The sequence below is a fragment of the Macaca fascicularis genome, chromosome 15 (genome assembly GCF_037993035.2).
Source record: "Macaca fascicularis isolate 582-1 chromosome 15, T2T-MFA8v1.1".
Taxonomy (NCBI): Eukaryota; Metazoa; Chordata; class Mammalia; order Primates; family Cercopithecidae; genus Macaca; species Macaca fascicularis.
Window position 1 is genome coordinate 86,297,742 of NC_088389.1, and position 6,000 is coordinate 86,303,741.

The window sequence follows — 6,000 nt, forward strand, 5'->3', positions numbered from 1 at the left end:
TATCTCTTTGACATAAGAAAATATTTATAAATAGACTGAAAGCTCTTTGAAGAAGGATGACTATGCTATTGTTTTCCAGAAGCCAAGATAGTGACTGACTTATCAAATGCACTGAACACATGTTACATAAAGGAATAATTATGCTGTAGAGATGGGTTTAGTTATAAGGTGATACGGGTAAGCTGGGAAATCACTACTTCAGATGCTGTTTAGAAACATTCCATGAGTCTCTCTCTCATCCAAGTTATGTTAAATGCAGAGGAATTCTTAATGAAGCCTTCTCCTTCATGCTCAGTTCATTCCACCTAGAACCAATCAATATTTTCTGGTTAAACCAGACCCTGACCTGGATGTATTATGTGGCTCTATATTACCATTTTATAGATGATGAAAATAATTAATATGTACAGGGTTCTAGCCGTTCACAGGTGATACGGCACAAAAAAGTACTACAAAGTGCCCTATTCTCATGACTCGTATTCCAATCTAACCACCCAAATAACCTTTCTTGCATCAGCTCAATGGTCTTTTCAAATTACCATTTACATGTGTTTTCACTGAACCTTTACAGAATACATTCCAGAAATGAAGGAAAATAAAAAGAAAATGCATTTTGTAAGATAAAGGATTTCTCTTTTTCCTTTTAAATAAAATGAGCTGGGAAGAGGCAGAGAACTTTTATGATTCAGTAATGGCCAAGATATGATGCTCTCCAGCTCACAAATCAAGTAGCCGCAAGCTGCAAAAGCTTCAATTTTGAACAGAACAGCTCAGGGCCAGGCAAAATGTCATCCTTTTTATGGGTTCAACAAAATTCCTCTGTTTTTTATCTTGCAACACAGACATTAGATCAGCTCTTCAAGTCCCTGGGATGTCTGGAATACTGACTTGTGTGCACTTTCTAAAATGTAGGGTCAAGTGCGAATAAAAGCTACAGAAAAAGAGGAAATAGCACTAGAGAGGGACTCAAAATGCCTGAGCAAAATCTTGACTGAAGGCATGTCATGAAACGTTCTTTGGTGTCACATAAATGCCCCCTGGGGCTTATCAACATGTGCACTCACACTAATGAGAGTGGCCAGCTTAGAACACGGTGGGGTCTGCAGACAACGTCACGTTATAGTCTGTTCTTAGTCACCTTTAAAATTTGATACTGAAGGATAAAACTGGCTCTGAGGTCTATTATTGAGAACAAAATGTTTCAAAGAAAGAGCAGACTTTGAACTCATCTGAAACTTATTATACAACTACCTTTTCTTCCATGATGACTTGAAAGTCTAATATCCTATACGTATGCATTTAAAGAGTTAGTTTCTTTTTGTTAGTCAATGGATTTTAAGATTGCAACGTTCTCCTTTTTTAATCATTTTATTTTCCACCGCAAAGCATTATTTTCACATGGAAAAATAGAATTAACCTAAATCATATTAGCTACTATTTTGGAATGAAATGGCATTATATTTTTCTCCCAGGAATTTATGAAGGCAGACATTCCTCAATTTACAGTCAATTACTTATTTGTTCATTTCACAAACATTAGTTGAATACCCATTATCCACTTTATATATCTTACTGCGCCAGTAACTAAATTAATAAATCAATATCCAGAATTCATAAACAGAATAGAAAAACTCAATTTTCTGAAATTTCAAATTTCTGTGCAAATGTGGAAATTAACAGATTAAATCTACCGAAGAATAAAATCTAAGGTTTTATATATATGTAATTATTTGATAAATGTTAACCAACCACCCTTTATGCATCTTACAGTGTGATAGGTACTGTAATGAATACAAGTATGTAAGAAATATATGTTTATCTCTTAAGAATAATGAATTCAAAAACATGCAATAAAGTTATATTCAGAAATAACTGTGACAATGGAGTCAAATTACTGCTATTGCGTAGTGAATCAATGAATTGCATAGACAAAAATAAGTGTCACTTCTTTTTGGATGATACAGAAAAGCTTGTGGAAGAGATGCCATTTATATTGGGCACTGCTGCATTGATAAGAGTTAGAGAGATGACAATTGAGAGAGAATATTCTGTTCCTTATGAGCAGAGAAAGAAGATCAGAGCAAGTGCAGGGACAGAGAGAAGACAAGATGGCCTGAAATCTGGGGTTAATCTCAAGGGCCAGTAGGAAATGACGCTGGAAAAGTAGATTGTCATGAGATCATCAAGAATCTTGAATACCAGACTAAGAAGTCTAGAATTTATTCCAGGAGCATTGAATATTCGTATAGACCATTTAGATCAAAGGAATTATATGAATAAAGTGACATTTTAGAAAAAGCGATTTGGTTCTTCCAATATTCCAGGTGTGAGGTGTTCTGCATCTGAGCTAAGCGATGGTGGTAGTTAAGCCTAGAAGGAACAGAGGCAAGAATTTTGAGAAGCTTCAAAGATTTGAGTTGCCAGGTGTCTAAATTTACTGCAAGGTTTTGAGGTCGGTGATTGGGAGTATGATTAGCATCTTTTTATGATCTTGTATATATCTTCTGACCAAGGGTTTATTGAAATTTTCCTTCATCGTTCTCATTGATTCACTTTGGAGATGTGCCAGACCTAAATTCCCTTTTAGCTAATGACATTATGAAGACATTCATTGAGACAGGCATTGTTCAGAATGCTTTATATTTAATGTTCAATACTTTCTGGTAAAATAATTGTTGTTTTCTTTTTCTTTTTTTTTTCCAGATTAAGAAATTTACACTCAGAAAGGAATAAGAAAATGATCCCAAGTCACAGGACTTGTGTTTGGATGGGATTTAGATTCAGGTCTTTGTCTCTAACCTTTCTGCCTCCATCACCTTTACTTTGAGCTAAATATTTGTTATGCTTGTATGACACTGCTTTTGACTTTATTGAAACAGCCCTTATAAGATTCCAGGAGTGTGGATTATAGTTCAGCATCATGCTACATATTGCTCGTACCATTTGTTGTCAGTTAATTGTTACTCCTGAAATTTTTATTGAATTCAGGTATTGCTGTTGAAATTTAAATGATGCTTATCAGCCTAAAATAATTATAATCACCCCAAAGCTTATCTTCCCTGAAACCTAGGACCTTGCACAAATTATCTCATTAAAGGCATTTGTTGAATGAAATAGATTCATGAATAAGGGCAGCAACACTATCAAAATAGAGCATTAGCTTCACTTCGTCCCAGTTTGGAAGCAATATGGCCCTCATCCATGTTGTTTTGGGTTGGGTTTCCTAAAAGTGGAGCCTGAGAAGGCAGTATGTGAGCAAGCGATTTTTTGAGAGGGCTCTAAGGAGAAATCCATGATGAAATGTAGTAGGAAATGAAAGGGAAGGAATTTGATTCTAAAGAAAGGTTTTGGGCGTAAATATTCCACCTTGATGCAGAGGTGACTCTACACCAGTCAGTGACTGGGTACAGGCCACCATGGTGGTGGGGTGGCGTTTAGTGTAGTTCCCAGACCCTTGAGTAGGAAAGCAGGGCCAGCCTCCCAATAACAACCTGCTGGAAAAGGTGGCAGGTGTGGACATGCCAAACAAAGAAACAGATCCAAGAGGGCAGGACATCCTCCTCCTTCTCATGTAAAACCTGGCAAGAAAGACACAGAGTTAATTTACCCATATGCAAAAGATTCCTGTCCCTCATAATGATGCCACTTGCAAGCATAGTAAATAGTTTCCTATTCTGGTGTTGAATCCAGTTAACCATCAATGATGTTCTAGAGTCTGTGTTAAAATTTCTGTAGAGGCCACATTTATTTAAAAACACAACACGTCCAATGCCAAACACTGATCTTGGCTCTCTGTTCCTAAATTGTTATCGCCATAGTCTTCCTCATTTCAACAAAATGAAGAATATTCTATTCAACTCACTGACTACTCAGCAGTGTGAGAGGAAAATTTATGTCTTGAGGGCAACCATGTAGATTTGATTAAATGTTGTGATTTAATTTCTTTAGGAAGTAATTTATAGAGATTCGAAGCAGGATTTTTTGAGTTAGAGAGATTTTGTTTCTATTACTTACAAACAATGTGACCTTGGAGAAGTCACTCTCTGAAGTTGCATTTCCTCACTATAAATAACAGGTAATTTTCAGAGCCATCTTAATAAATGAGATATTTCATGTAAAGCATTTAGTATAGTGCTTAGCATATATTAATGCTCAATAAATGTTAACACATTTTTTGCCATACATATTCATGAAGATATTTTCTGTCATCAATGAGAGAGAACTGAGAAAAGAAGAAGAAAGATCAAAGGCGTAAGAGGAGACTGGCTGAAGAGTTTTGAATGTAGAGCAGTTCCGGAAGCTGTTTTGTTATACCTAGAAATAACGGAAAATTCCTTGGAGCTTACCTGTACTTTAATTTTTGGGTTGTGATCAAATATATCTATAGCCTGATGTAGATTAATTTTCTATACTTGAAAGATCATATATAATTCTGTTTCTCTGTCAGCATCAAGACAGCCTCTTCATCATTTTTATTGACTTCTAGGTGATGTCTAACTTGTAAAAATTATTTCTCCATCTAGCTATGCCAACTCAGCCCTCAAAAGGAAAATAAAATGAATATTGTAATTAAATGAAGATATATAAAAGTCTCATCATTGAATATTTTAAAATATTGTTCATATCTTTATAAAAATTAATATTTTACAATTTAATCTGGTAAAAATATTTGAAAACTAAATATTTCTGGTGAAGTGCCATGGTCATTTGAATTAAAATCAATTTATTTCATATAATAATCTTTGTACATTTTCAATAAAATTTAAAGTGGTGACAGTCATTCAGATCATCCTGGGTACACTGGTACACCAAGTATTGTGCTAGACTCTAGAAATACAAAAATGAATAAAACATGATACTTTTTCCCACCCCAGAGCTGACATGCTGCTGAAGGAAACAGATTGTCCCAATAAAATATGGCAGGAGGTAAGATAGGCATGCAATCAGGATGATATTAAATCGGAGTCTATTTAGGGGCTTGGGGCAGGAGTTGATGATATCTGAGCTAGAATTTGAAGTGTTAGTTAAAGTTAGCCAGAAGAACAAAGGCAAAAGGGGCATCACAGAGAAGGTCAGGACCTCCTGAAGCATCGAGGCATTGAGCAATAAGGAGAATGTGAGACATTGAGCCAAGTTTAATATTACTTATGCACCACACCAGGCAGGCGTGATAGGTTAATGATGGCCACAAAGTCTTTGTCTCTCCTCCTATTTAGACATGGATTCTATGTCTCCTTCCATTTTAATCTGGCTGTAAGGCAACACAGCTAACAGGTGGCAACAGCAAGGATTCTGTGTCTGTGAATAGTTGGATAGAATATGGTGGAAGTGCCCCAGTAACAGTTTCTGGACGAGGCCTTAAAAGATTGGCAGCTCCTCTTTCCAAATCTTGGAACATTCATGGTAGATGAAGCTAGCTGCCATATAAAATGCCTTATTTAAAAACTATGTGGAGAGACCCTGAGACTACATGGAGAGGCTGTGGAGTCCAGCTGAATCTGACATCTAGTTATTTCCAGTAAGGTCACAGAAATGTGACTAAAACCATCCCGGACCCTCCAGACCAGACCGGCCATTGGGTGAATACCACCAAGTGACCCCAGTCAATACCAAAATCACTCTGCTGACTCCTACCAGAATCCCTGACCCTACATGATCATGAGCTATAATGCAATGGATGCTACTCCAAGTGATTAAGTGTTGGAGTGCTTTGTTGCACAACAATTAAAAACCAGAACAGTGGAATATGAGGAAGAATTATGCAAGGGCAATATGACAGAGGGCTTGGGGTACAAGGTTAAGCATTTTGGATACCGAACGTTTCCAAGTCTAAGGTAGTAAAATCATCCCTCCTCTGAATACATGTTTCCTCAATTTATCTTTTGCCAAACAAGCCCATTTCAAAAACCACTGCTGGAGGGAGAGCATCAGGATAAATAGCTAATGCTTGTGGGGCTTAATACCTGGGTGACGGGTTGAAAGGTGCAGCAAACCACCATG

General features: G+C 36.7%; 1 long non-coding RNA gene across 1 annotated transcript in view; it reads left to right on the forward strand.

Moving 5' to 3' along the window:
* The window catches only part of LOC102121679 (uncharacterized), a 28,987-nt gene extending 24,413 nt beyond the window's left edge, over nt 1-4,574 (forward strand). The window contains exon 3 of the long non-coding RNA XR_284728.5: nt 2,704-4,574. This is a non-coding gene — a long non-coding RNA (uncharacterized lncRNA). The remainder of the gene's footprint in view (nt 1-2,703) is intronic.
* Nucleotides 4,575-6,000: the final 1,426 nt, after the last annotated feature.